Consider the following 15,208-nt stretch of genomic DNA (forward strand, 5'->3'; position numbering starts at 1 on the left):
ACGTCATGCTGATGTCATATTCCATTTCTGTTAATTTGAATAATTCCAGAAAATACTTTAAACTTTAGAAATTCGTAGAAAATAAATCGTAGCTCGGATCGAAAAACTTTATATATGAAAGTTGCTCAGAAAAACGAGACGAATCTGGACACGCGGTCCGTTTACCTGTCAGATGCCTCTAACTATCTGAACATGGAACATTCCCCCTCCGGTCATCTATCTCACACACGTCCGGAACCGGGAAAACATTCCCGGTTGATTTCCCCCTTCACCTTTATCGTGTAGCCATACGTTAGGTCACACCCGGCACATCATATCGCCATGTTATGCTTTGTTTGCTTTATATTTATTGTTTCTTCCCCCTCTTCTCCCCGGTAGACCCCGAGACCGATGCTGCCCCTATGATCGACTACGTCGACGACAACCCTTCTTCTCTTTCAGCGGAGCTTCCAGGCAAGCCCCGCTTTGATCATCCTGATATCGCCCATTCCATTCTCTCATGCTTGCATTAGATTTTGCTATTGTAATTGATTGCTCCTATTCTGATGCATAGCCTGCTTTTGTAACCTGCTTATCCTAAAGTGCTTAGTATAGGTTGGTTAGTGATCCATCAGTGACCCCCACCTGGTCCTTGTTGCCCCTGCTTCATCATCAATGACTCGATCAACGTGATCGACGACCAGAGCCCGACACCTCACATCACATCACATCACATCATGCCCCTTTTGTTGCTCAACTCTACAGAGTTACCATCGAGTGCCGAGGGTGGAACCTCATACATCACTCCTGATGAGATCTCTGTAGTGTAGCTATTCGGTCGTGGTCATTGAGGGTGATTTCCTCCTTAACCATTCCGATATGACTCTGTCGTGCAACCCCTCAAGTGTGATCCTCGAGGGTGGTTCCTCTTACGTTCACCTTGATTATTACATCGAGTGGAATTCACCGGGGGTGATTCCTCGGGTTTTCCCCTTGATGTTTGGACACACAGATACTTGGACTTTACAACTGTTACTTGGAAAGGCGGGTCGACCCTGAGGGGTACCCGCGAGTGATGTGGAGACGGATTGAACTGGAGGGTACCCGAGAGTTGAATACGAGGCGTGGCCGGGCATTCTTAGCCCTTGCCGCAAGTCCTCGAGACGGGGCGGCGGGGTCACATCTTTCGTGGGTCTCTGCTCGTGACCGCACTACCAACACACTAACGGTTTGGATATTTGATCCGAGGGGCCTCTGGCCTGATAGCACTAACCATCACGTGGGTATTGTATGGGCGTTCTGCGTCGTATGCATCAGTCGAAGCTTATTAGGCGTCAACGACTGAGCGGCGCGCGCCGGGTTGGACTGGTAAGCTCCTGCCTTTTTTTAAGGAGGTAGCTAGGTCTGCTCACCGGCCGCCCACGCAACATGCAGGAGTTCCTGGGGCGATGGCCCATGACCCCTGGGGGCATAGGTTTAGTTCGGCGTGCTGGCCTCTCTATTAAGCCTAGGTCGGGTTGCGGCGTATTGTTTGGCCGAGGCCGGGCATGACCCAGGAAAGTGTGTCCGGCTGGAGTTAATCAAGTGTGGTGGGTAAGTTGGTGCACACCTGCAGGGAAGAAAACATCTATCGATAGCCTGTCCTATGGTAATGGACACTTGGAGTTGTATCCCGCTCGATACAACTAGAACTGGATACTTGAGGTGATAACTGGATAGTATGGCTCTGGGATTGCTTTCTCGCAGGGAGTCGAGAAAGGATCTCTGGCCGAGGTTGTTAACACTACTGCTACTTTATATTATGATATTCTATACTCTTCTGATGCCGCAAGACGCTTGAAGATGGTAGTCTTTGATAGGCTAGGCTTTCCCCCTTCTCTTCTGGCATTCTACAATCCAGTCCACAGATACAGCCTATTTCATTGATACCGATGCATACGTAGTGTAGATCCTTGCTTGCGAGTACTTTCGATGAGTACTCACGGTTGCTTTGCTCTCCCTTTTCCCCCTTTCTTCTTCTTTTCGGTTGATGCAACCAGATGTCGGAGCCCAGGAGTCAGATGCCACCGCCGATGCCTACTACTACGTGGAGACCGCCGACGACCAGTAGCAGTTAGGAGGCTGCCAAGCAGGAGGCCTTGCCTTTTCGAGCGTAGATGCTTTTGTGCTGGCCTTCTTTAGGCAAACTTGTTCAAACTTATGTCTGTACTCAAATATTGTTGCTTCCGCTGACTCTTGTGTTTTCGAGCTTATGTATTCGAGCCCTCGAGGCCCCTGGCTTGTAATATAAAGCTTGTATTATTTTTTTAATTTGTGTCTAGAGTTGTGTTGTGATATCTTCCCGTGAGTCCTTGATCTTGATCGTACACATTTGCGTGTATGATTAGTGTACGATTGAATCGAGGGCGTCACATCGCGGCGGCGGCCCCGAGGTTGGTCGCGACGCTGGTCTGGTCGGTGTGACTGCGGATGCGGCGGTACCCTTCAGCTGCGTGGGCGACGACGAGGCAACCGGGATATGGGTGTCCTTCTTCATGTTGCTTGGGGAGCGGCCTTGGGGCGCCTCAACGGCATCTAGCAGGGACGGCCTGGCGGTTGGCGGCGCTCCGGCGGCTACTGGCATGTGGATCCGGCGGTTGGCTACTTGCCACCCACTCCAAGGGCGGGGTTGCGGCTGCTGCGGGTTGCTCAGGCTTCGGCCTAGCAGCTCTGCTCTCCGGGATGGGGCGGGGTGGCAGCCCTCCAGGCTTGGTGCGACTAATCTGGCCATCTTGCTAACCCAGTGGTTGTGGCATGGTGGAGGCTGCTGGAGCGGTGGCCCTGGATTTGGTGTTAGCGGCTTTGGCTGGGGGGAGGGGTGGTGCGTGCGTCTAGACATGGTGCATCATGGGACCCCATGACAAGTTCATTGTCGGCCTCGGCAGGATGGGGTTTGTTTGTTGTGCCGGTGCGAGCAGTTGATGGTTGAGTATCTTCGGGAGAAATCCTATGTTTGGCATTTGCCGGGTCCGGCGACGGAGATGCCCGTGGGCGTCGTGCTCTTTCTTGGAAGCGTTGTTGATGTGTGGTGCTCCCCTCCAAAACATAGGATTGGAAGCATGTGTAGGAATAGAAGATGATTGCAGCTATAAAATGGAGGAGCAAGAAACCAGAAAAAAGCTTACAACGAGGCCCGCGGCAACGTTTATAATGGAAGATGATTGCAGCTATAAATTGAGCATTGTTTACATATTCATTTTCGGCCCGTGGCAACGCACGGGCAGTCTACTAGTTGTTTGTAGGGTACAAAACCACCTCAAAGTTATTCTTTCCGTCCGATCTATTCAAGAGTTCATACTAAAATAACCCAAAGCTATTCTTTTCGTTTGATCTATCCTAGAGTTCGTACTAAAATAACACAAAAGCAAATTCATATTCATAATACTCAATCCAACACAAAGAACTTCAAAGAGTGCCCCAAGATTTCTACCGGAGAAACAAAGACAAGAAAGTGCATCAACCCCTATGCATAGATTACCCCAATGTCACCTCGGGAATCTGTGAGTTGAGTGCCAAAACATATATCAAGTGAATCAATACGATACCCCATTATCACCACGAGTATTCAATTGCAAGACATGTATCAAGTGTTCTCAAATCCGTAAAATTATTCAATCCGATAACAACGAAATCTCAAAGGGAAAACTCAATTCATCACAACAAGATAGAGAGGGGAAAACACCATATGATCCGACTATATTAACAAAGCCTGCGATACATCAAGTGTTGGAAATATGCCCTAGAGGCAATAATAAATGGTTATTATTATATTTCTGTGTTCATGATAATAGTCTTTTATTCATGCTATAATTGTATTGTCCGGAAATCGTAATACATGTGTGAATAAATAGACCACAACCTGTCCCTAGTAAGCCTCTAGTTGACTAGCTCGTTGATCAACAGATAGTCATGGTTTCCTGACTATGGACATAGGATGTCATTGATAACGGGATCACATCATTAGGAGAATGATGTGATGGACAAGACCCAACTTAAGCATAGCATAAAAGATCGTGTAGTTTCGTTTGCTAGAGCTTTTCCAATGTCAAGTATCTTTTCCTTAGACCATGAGATCGTGCAACTCCCGGATACCGTAGGAGTGCTTTGGGTGTGCCAAACGTCACAACGTAACTGGGTGACTATAAAGGTGCATTACGGGTATCTCCGAAAGTGTCTGTTGGGTTGGCACGGATCGAGACTGGGATTTGTCACTCCGTGTAAACGGAGAGGTATCTCTGGGCCCACTCGGTAATGCATCATCATAATGAGCTCAATGTGACCAAGGCGTTGGTCACGGGATCATGCATTGCGGTACGAGTAAAGAGACTTGCCGGTAACGAGATTGAACAAGGTATTGGGATACCGACGATCGAATCTCGGGCAAGTAACATACCGATTGACAAAGGGAATTGCATACGAATTGATTGAATCCTCGACACCGTGGTTCACCCGATGATATCATCGTGGAACATGTGGGAGCCAACATGGGTATCCAGATCCCGCTGTTGGTTATTGACCGGAGAGGCGTCTCCGTCATGTCTGCATGTCTCCCGAACCCGTAGGGTCTACACACTTAAGGTCCGGTGATGCTAGGGTTGTAGAGATATATGTATGCGGAAACCCGAAAGTTGTTCGGAGTCCCGGATGAGATCCCGGACGTCACGAGAGGTTCCGGAATGGTCCGGAGGTGAAGAATTGTATATAGGAAGTCCAGTTTTGGCCACCGGGAAAGTTTCGGGGGTTATCGGTATTGTACCGGGACCACCGGAAGGGTCCCGGGGGTCCACCGGGTGGGGCCACCTGTCCCGGAGGGCCCCGTGGGCTGAAAGTGGAGGGGAACCAGCCCCTAATGGGCTGGGGCGCCACTTTGGGCCTCCCCCCCATGCGCCTAGGGTTGGGAACCCTAGGGGGGAGTTCCCCCTTGCCTTGGGGGGCAAGGCAACCCCTTCCCCCTTGGCCGCCGCCCCCCCCCTTGGAGATCCCATCTCCAAGGGCTGCGCACCCCCCTTGGGGGCCTATATAAAGGGGGGGAGGGAGGGCAGCACACTACAGCCTTTGGCGCCTCCCTCCTCCCCTGCAACACCTCTCTCTCGCGCGCAGAAGCTCGGCGAAGCCTTGCCGGAGAGCCGCTACATCCACCACCACGCCGTCGTGCTGTTGGATCTCCATCAACCTCTCCTCCCCCCTTGCTGGATCAAGAAAGGAGGAGACGTCGCTGCACCGTACGTGTGTTGAACGCGGAGGTGCCGTCCGTTCGGCACTCGGTCATCGGTGATTTGGATCACGGCGAGTACGACTCCGTCATCCACGTTCATTGGAACGCTTCCGCTCGCGATCTACAAGGGTATGTAGATCCACTCCTTTCCCCTCATTGCTAGTAGACTCCATAGATGCATCTTGGTGAGCGTAGGAAAATTTTAAAATTATGCTACGATTCCCAACAGTGGCATCATGAGCCAGGCCTATGCGTAGTTACTATGCACGAGTAGAACACAAAGAAGTTGTGGGCGTTGATGTTGCCAATTCTTCTTGCCGCTACTAGTCGTTTCTTGTTTCGGCGGCATTGTAGGATGAAGCGGCCCGGACCGACCTTACACGTACGCTTACGTGAGACAGGTTCCACCGACTGACATGCACTAGTTGCATAAGGTGGCTAGCGGGTGTCTGTCTCTCCTACTTTAGTCGGAACGGATTCGATGAAAAGGGTCCTTATGAAGGGTAAATAGAAATTGGCAAATCACGTTGTGGTCATACGTAGGTAAGAAATCGTTCTTGCTAGAAACCTACAAACCACGTAAAAACTTGCAACAACAATTAGAGGACGTCTAACTTGTTTTTGCAGCAAGTGATATATGTGATATGATATGGCCAGAAGATGTGATGAATGATATATGTGATGTATGAGATTGATCATATTCTTGTAATAGGAATCACGACTTGCATGTCGATGAGTATGACAACCGGCAGGAGCCATAGGAGTTGTCTTTATTATTTTGCATGACCTGCGAGTCATTGAATAACGCCATGTAATTTACTTTACTTTGTTGCTAAACGGTTAGCCATAGAAGTAGAAGTAATCGTTGGCGTGACAACTTCATGAAGACACAATGATGGAGATCATGGTGTCATGCCGGTGACGAAGATGATCATGGTGCCCCGAAGATGGAGATCAAAGGAGCATGATGATATTGGCCATATCATGTCACTATTTGATTGCATGTGATGTTTATCATGTTTTTGCATCTTATTTGCTTAGAACGACGGTAGCAAGTAGGATGATCCCTTATAATAATTTCAAGAAAGTGTTCACCCTAACTGTGCACCGTTGCGAAGGTTCGTCGTTTCGAAGCACCACGTGATGATCGGGTGTGATAGATTCTTACGTTCGCATACAACGGGTGTTGACGAGCCTAGCATGTACAGACATGGCCTCGGAACACACGCAATACACTTAGGTTGACTTGACGAGCCTAGCATGTACAGACATGGCCTCGGAACACGGAGGACCGAAAGGTCGAGCATGAGTCGTATAGAAGATACGATCAACATGGAGATGTTCACCGATCTTGACTAGTCCGTCTCACGTGATGATCGGACACGGCCTAGTTGAGTTCGGATCATGTTTCACTTAGATAACTAGAGGGATGTCTATCTGAGTGAGAGTTCATTAGATCATTTGATTATATGAACTTAATTATCATGAACTTAGTCTAAAAATCTTTACACTATGTATTGTAGATCAAATGGCCCACGTTGTCCTCAATTTCAACGCGTTCCTAGAGAAAACCAAGCTGAAAGATGATGGCAGCAACTATACGGACTGGGTCCGGAACCTGAGGCTCATCCTCATAGTTGCCAAGAAAGATTATGTCTTAGAAGCACCGCTAGGTGAAGCACCAATCCCTGAGAACCAAGACGTTATGAACGCTTGGCAGCAGCGTGCTGATGATTACTCCCTCGTTCAGTGCGGCATGCTTTACAGCTTAGAACCGGGTCTCCAAAAGCGTTTTGAGAAACATGGAGCATATGAGATGTTCGAGGAGCTGAAACTGGTTTTTCAAGCTCATGCCCGGGTCGAGAGATATGATGTCTCCGACAAGTTCTTCAGCTGTAAAATGGAGGAGAACAGTTCTGTTAGTGAGCACATACTCAGAATGTCTGGGTTGCACAACCGCTTGTCTCAGCTGGGAGTTAATCTCCTGGATGACACGGTCATTGACAGAATCCTCCAGTCGCTTCCACCAAGCTACAAGAGCTTTGTGATGAACTACAATATGCAGGGGATGGAAAAGACCATTCCCGAGGTGTATTCAATGCTGAAATCAGCTGAGGTAGAGATCAGAAAAGAACATCAAGTGTTGATGGTGAATAAAACCACTAAGTTCAAGAAGGGCAAGGGTAAGAAGAACTTCAAGAAGGACGGCAAGGCGGTTGCCACGCCCGGTAAGCCAGTTACCGGGAAGAAGTCAAAGAATGGACCCAAGCCCGAGACTGAGTGCTTTTATTGCAAGGGAAGTGGTCACTGGAAGCGGAACTGCCCCAAATATTTAGCGGACAAGAAGAAGGCCGGCACACCCAAGGTATATGTGATATACAAGTAATTGATGTGTACCTTACCAGTACTCGTAGTAGCTCCTGGGTATTTGATACCGGTGCGGTTGCTCATATTTGTAACTCAAATCAGGAACTACGGAATAAACGGAGACTGGCAAAAGACGAGGTGACGATGCGCGTCGGGAATGGTTCCAAGGTCGATGTGATCGCCGTCGGCACGCTACCTCTGCATCTACCCACGGGATTAGTTATAAACCTCAATAATTGTTATTTAGTGCCAGCTTTGAGCATGAACATTGTATCTGGATCTCGTTTAATTCGAGATGGCTACTCATTTAAATCTGAGAATAATGGTTGTTCTATTTATTTGAGAGATATGTTTTATGGTCATGCCCCGCTGGTCAATGGTTTATTCTTGATGAATCTCGAACGTGATGCTACACATGTTCATAGTGTGAATACCAAAGATGTAAAGTTGATAACGATAGTCCCACATACTTGTGGCACTGCCGCCTTGGTCACATTGGTGTCAAGCGCATGAAGAAGCTCCATGCAGATGGACTTTTGGAGTCTCTTGATTACGAATCATTTGACACGTGCGAACCATGCCTCATGGGTAAGATGACCAAGACTCCGTTCTCCGGAACAATGGAGCGAGCAACCAACTTATTGGAAATCATACATACCGATGTGTGCGGTCCAATGAGTGTTGAGGCTCGCGGAGGATATCGTTATGTTCTCACTCTCACTGATGATTTAAGTAGATATGGGTATGTCTACCTAATGAAACACAAGTCTGAAACCTTTGAAAAGTTCAAGGAATTTCAGAGTGAGGTTGAGAATCAACGTGACAGGAAAATAAAATTCTTACGATCAGATCGTGGTGGAGAATATTTAAGTCACGAATTTGGTACACACTTAAGGAAATGTGGAATAGTTTCACAACTCACGCCGCCTGGAACACCTCAGAGAAATGGTGTGTCCGAACGTCGTAATCGCACTCTATTAGATATGGTGCGATCTATGATGTCTCTTACCGATTTACCGCTCTCATTTTGGGGTTATGCTTTAGAGACTGCCGCATTCACTTTAAATAGGGCACCGTCTAAATCCGTTGAGGCGACACCGTATGAATTATGGTTTGGGAAGAAACCTAAGCTGTCGTTTCTAAAAGTTTGGGGATGCGATGCTTATGTCAAGAAACTTCAACCTGAAAAGCTCGAACCCAAATCGGAAAAATGCGTCTTCATAGGATACCCTAAGGAAACTATTGGGTACACCTTCTACCTCAGATCCGAAGGCAAGATCTTCGTTGCCAAGAACGGGTCCTTTCTAGAGAAGGAGTTTCTCTCGAAAGAATTGAGTGGGAGGAAAGTGGAACTTGATGAGGTGATAGTCACCCCTTCCGAGTCGGAAAATAGCGCAGCGCGGGAAAATGTTCCTGTGGTGCCTACACCGACGGGGGAGGAAGTTAATGATGATGATCATGAAGCTTCGGATCAAGTTGCCACTGAACTTCGTAGGTCCACAAGGACACGTTCCGCACCAGAGTGGTACGGCAACCCTGTCCTTGAAATCATGTTGTTAGACAACGGTGAACCTTCGAACTATGAAGAAGCGATGGCGGGCCCGGATTCCGACAAATGGCTAGAAGCCATGAAATCCGAGATAGAATCCATGTATGAAAACAAAGTATGGACTTTGACTGACTTGCCCGATGAGCGGAGAGCCATAGAAAACAAATGGATCTTTAAGAAGAAGACGGACGCAGATGGTAATGTGACCATCTACAAAGCTCGACTTGTCGCTAAGGGTTATCGACAAGTTCAAGGGGTTGACTACGATGAGACTTTCTCACCCGTAGCGAAGCTGAAGTCCGTCCGAATCATGTTAGCAATTGCCGCATACTATGATTATGAGATATGGCAGATGGACGTCAAAACGGCATTCCTTAACGGCTTCCTTAAGGAAGAGTTGTATATGATGCAGCCGGAAGGTTTTGTCGATCCTAAGAATGCTAACAAAGTATGCAAGCTCCAGCGCTCAATCTATGGGCTGGTGCAAGCATCTCGGAGTTGGAACATTCGCTTTGATGAGATGATCAAAGCGTTTGGGTTTACACAGACTTATGGAGAAGCCTGTGTTTACAAGAAAGTGAGTGGGAGCTCTGTAGCATTTGTCATATTATATGTGGATGACATATTATTGATGGGAAATGATATAGAATTCTTGGAAAGTATAAAGGCCTATTTGAATAAATGTTTTTCAATGAAGGACCTTGGAGAAGCTGCTTATATATTAGGCATCAAGATCTATAGAGATAGATCAAGACGCCTCATTGGTCTTTCACAGAGTACATACCTTGACAAGATATTGAAGAAGTTCAGTATGGATCAGTCCAAGAAGGGGTTCTTGCCTGTATTGCAAGGTGTGCAATTGAGCACGGCTCAATGCCCGACCACGGCAGAAGATATAGAAGAGATGAGTGTCATCCCCTATGCCTCGGCCATAGGGTCTATTATGTATGCCATGCTGTGTACCAGACCTGATGTAAACCTTGCCGTAAGTTTGGTAGGAAGGTACCAAAGTAATCCCGGCAAGGAACACTGGACAGCGGTCAAGAATATCCTGAAGTACCTGAAGAGGACTAAGGATATGTTTCTCGTCTATGGAGGTGACGAAGAGCTCGGCGTAAAGGGTTACGTCGACGCTAGCTTCGACACAGATCCGGATGACTCAAAGTCACAGACCGGATACGTGTATATTTTGAATAGAGGAGCAGTAAGCTGGTGCAGTTGCAAGCAAAGCGTCGTGGCGGGATCTACATGTGAAGCGGAATACATGGCAGCCTCGGAGGCAGCACAGGAAGCAGTCTGGATGAAGGAGTTCATTACCGACCTAGGGGTGATTCCCAATGCGTCGGGCCCAATGACTCTCTTATGTGACAACACTGGAGCTATTGCCCTTGCGAAGGAGCCCAGGTTTCACAGGAAGACCAGGCATATCAAGCGTCGCTTCAACTCCATTCGTGAAAGTGTTCAAAATGGAGACATAGATATTTGTAAAGTACACACGGACCTGAACGTAGCAGATCCGTTGACTAAACCTCTCCCTAGGGCAAAACATGATCAACACCAGGACGCAATGGGTGTTCGATTCATCACAATGTAACTAGATTATTGACTCTAGTGCAAGTGGGAGACTGTTGGAAATATGCCCTAGAGGCAATAATAAATGGTTATTATTATATTTCTGTGTTCATGATAATAGTCTTTTATTCATGCTATAATTGTATTGTCCGGAAATCGTAATACATGTGTGAATAAATAGACCACAACCTGTCCCTAGTAAGCCTCTAGTTGACTAGCTCGTTGATCAACAGATAGTCATGGTTTCCTGACTATGGACATAGGATGTCATTGATAACGGGATCACATCATTAGGAGAATGATGTGATGGACAAGACCCAACTTAAGCATAGCATAAAAGATCGTGTAGTTTCGTTTGCTAGAGCTTTTCCAATGTCAAGTATCTTTTCCTTAGACCATGAGATCGTGCAACTCCCGGATACCGTAGGAGTGCTTTGGGTGTGCCAAACGTCACAACGTAACTGGGTGACTATAAAGGTGCATTACGGGTATCTCCGAAAGTGTCTGTTGGGTTGGCACGGATCGAGACTGGGATTTGTCACTCCGTGTAAACGGAGAGGTATCTCTGGGCCCACTCGGTAATGCATCATCATAATGAGCTCAATGTGACCAAGGCGTTGGTCACGGGATCATGCATTGCGGTACGAGTAAAGAGACTTGCCGGTAACGAGATTGAACAAGGTATTGGGATACCGACGATCGAATCTCGGGCAAGTAACATACCGATTGACAAAGGGAATTGCATACGAATTGATTGAATCCTCGACACCGTGGTTCACCCGATGATATCATCGTGGAACATGTGGGAGCCAACATGGGTATCCAGATCCCGCTGTTGGTTATTGACCGGAGAGGCGTCTCCGTCATGTCTGCATGTCTCCCGAACCCGTAGGGTCTACACACTTAAGGTCCGGTGATGCTAGGGTTGTAGAGATATATGTATGCGGAAACCCGAAAGTTGTTCGGAGTCCCGGATGAGATCCCGGACGTCACGAGAGGTTCCGGAATGGTCCGGAGGTGAAGAATTGTATATAGGAAGTCCAGTTTTGGCCACCGGGAAAGTTTCGGGGGTTATCGGTATTGTACCGGGACCACCGGAAGGGTCCCGGGGGTCCACCGGGTGGGGCCACCTGTCCCGGAGGGCCCCGTGGGCTGAAAGTGGAGGGGAACCAGCCCCTAATGGGCTGGGGCGCCACTTTGGGCCTCCCCCCCATGCGCCTAGGGTTGGGAACCCTAGGGGGGGAGTTCCCCCTTGCCTTGGGGGGCAAGGCAACCCCTTCCCCCCTTGGCCGCCGCCCCCCCCCTTGGAGATCCCATCTCCAAGGGCTGCGCACCCCCCTTGGGGGCCTATATAAAGGGGGGGGAGGGAGGGCAGCACACTACAGCCTTTGGCGCCTCCCTCCTCCCCTGCAACACCTCTCTCTCGCGCGCAGAAGCTCGGCGAAGCCTTGCCGGAGAGCCGCTACATCCACCACCACGCCGTCGTGCTATTGGATCTCCATCAACCTCTCCTCCCCCCTTGCTGGATCAAGAAAGGAGGAGACGTCGCTGCACCGTACGTGTGTTGAACGCGGAGGTGCCATCCGTTCGGCACTCGGTCATCGGTGATTTGGATCACGGCGAGTACGACTCCGTCATCCACGTTCATTGGAACGCTTCCGCTCGCGATCTACAAGGGTATGTAGATCCACTCCTTTCCCCTCGTTGCTAGTAGACTCCATAGATGCATCTTGGTGAGCGTAGGAAAATTTTAAAATTATGCTACGATTCCCAACATCAAGATCATGACATCTCAAGAACACGAGAGAGAGAGAGAGAGAGATTAAACACATAGCTACTGGTACAAACCCTCAACCCCGAGGGTGGACTACTCCCTCCTCATTGTGGTGGCCGCCGGGATGATGAAGATGGCCACCGAAGATAATTCCCCCCTCCGGTAGGGTGCTGGAACGGGGTCTAGATTGGTTTTCGGTGGCTACAGAGCCTTGCGGCGGCGGAACTTCTGATCTAGGTTCACCTCGAGGGTTTTTGGAATATTTGTGAATTTATAGGGTAAAGAGGGGGTGCGGGAGGCCACTGAGGTGGGCATGATACGTCTCCAACGTATCTATAATTTTTGATTGTTCCATGCTATTATATTATCCATCTAGGATGTTTTATATGCATTTATATGCTATTTTATATGATTTTTGGGACTAACCTATTAACCTAGAGCCCGGTGCCACTTTCTGTTTTTTCCTTGTTTTTGAGTATCGCAGAAAAGGAAAACCAAACGGAGTCCAATTGACCTGAAATTCAACGGAGATTGTTTTTGGACCAGAAGAAGCCCACGGAGCACCGGAGATGGGCCAGAAGAGTCCCGAGGCCACCACGAGGGTGGGGGCACGCCCTACCCCCTGGGCATGCCCCCTACCTCGTGGCCGCCTCGGAGACCCCTCTGGCTTGTTCCCGACGCCAACACCTCTTATATATACCCAAACTTCCAGAACATAACCTAGATCGGGAGTTCTGCCGCCACAAGCCGCTGTAGCCACCAAAAACCAATCGGGACTCTGTTCCGGCACCCTGCCGGAGGGGGATTCATCACCGGTGGCCATCTCCATCATCCCAGCGCTCTCCATGACGAGGAGGGAGTAGTTCACCCTCGGGGCTGAGAGTATGTACCAGTAGCTATGTGTTTGATCTCTCTCTCTCTCTCGTGTTCTTGAGGTGGTACAATCTTGATGTATCGCGAGCTTTGCTATTATAGTTGGATCTTATGATGTTTCTCCCCCTCTACTCTCTTATAATGGATTGAGTTTTCCCTTTGAAGTTATCTTATCGGATTGAGTCTTTAAGGGTTTGAGAACACTTGATGTATGTCTTGCATGTGCTTATCTGTGGTGACAATGGGATATCACGTGATCTATTTGATGTATATTTTGGTGATCAACTTGCGGGTTCCGTGACCTCGTGAACTTATGCATAGGGGTTGGCACACGTTTTCGTCTTGACTCTCCGGTAGAAACTTTGGGGCACTCTTTGAAGTACTTTGTGTTGGTTTGAATAGATGAATTTGAGATTGCGTGATGCATATCGTATAATCATACCCACGGATACTTGAGGTGACATTGGAGTAGGTGACATTAGGGTTTTGGTTGATTTGTGTCTTAAGGTGTTATTCTAGTACGAACTCTAGGATAGATTGAACGGAAAGAATAGCTTCATGTTATTTTACTACGGACTCTTGAATAGATCGATCAGAAAGGATAACTTTGAGGTGGTTTCGTACCCTACAATAATCTCTTCGTTTGTTCTCCGCTATTAGTGAACTTGGAGTGACTCTTTGTTGCATGTTGAGGGATAGTTATATGATCCAATTATGTTATTATTGTTGACAGAACTTGCACTACTGAAAGTATGAACCCTAGGCCTTGTTTCAAAGCATTGCAATACCGTTTGTGCTCACTTTTATCATTAGTTACCTTGTTGTTTTTATAATTTCATATTACAAAAACCTATATCTACCATCCATATTGCACTCATATCACCATCTCTTCGCCGAACTAGTGCACCTATACAATTTACCATTGTATTGGGTGTGTTGGTGACACAAGAGACTCTTTGTTATTTGGTTGCAGGGTTGTTTGAGAGAGACCATCTTCAACCTACGCCTCCCACGGATTGATAAACCTTAGGTCATCCACTTGAGGGAAATTTGCTACTGTCTTACAAACCTCTGCACTTGGAGGCCTAACAACGTCTACAAGAAGAAGGTTGCGTAGTAGACGTCAGGGCACAACCCACCTGGGCGCGCCTGGGCCCCCAGGCGCACCCTGGTGGGTTGTGCCCCCCTCGGGGCACCCCCCAGGTGCTTCTTTGGCGCATCCTGGGTGTTCTGGTCCATAAAAAATCTCCAAAAAGTTTCACGGTGTTTGGACTTCGTTTGATATTGATTTCCTGCGATGTAAAAAACAAGCAAAAAATAGCAACTAGCACTGAGCACTGGGTCAATAGGTTAGTCCCAAAAAATGATATAAAGTTGCTATAAAATGATTGTAAAATATCCAAGAATGATAATAAAATAACATGAATACTTCATAAATTATAGATACGTTGGAGACGTATCAGTTCCCTTTCGGAACCACGAGCCTTCTTGAGGGAAGCTCCGGTTTGCAAGAAGCTTACACCAAAGCTTGTCCCAATTCGGCCAAAAAATTACCGCAGCATGTTGGTGCCATGTCATGACACCATGCCAAGTTTCATGATTTTTAGGCGTGTTTTGGATTTACAGGAATTAAAAAACCAAGTTTCTCAATCTTCCGGCCGAGCCACGACGCCCACATGTTTGAATTTCATTTCATTTCTTGCATGGGACCTATAAATTCACCCAAAGACACACATGTGATTTTTCAACAAACTTTGGTGCACTGGAGCATGTGCTTGTAGTTCAAATTTTAATTATGCACATTAAATGCCCAAAAACTCAATTAATGCATAAAAATGCC

This window comes from Triticum aestivum, chromosome 2D (assembly GCF_018294505.1).
Source record: "Triticum aestivum cultivar Chinese Spring chromosome 2D, IWGSC CS RefSeq v2.1, whole genome shotgun sequence".
Taxonomy (NCBI): domain Eukaryota; kingdom Viridiplantae; phylum Streptophyta; class Magnoliopsida; order Poales; family Poaceae; genus Triticum; species Triticum aestivum.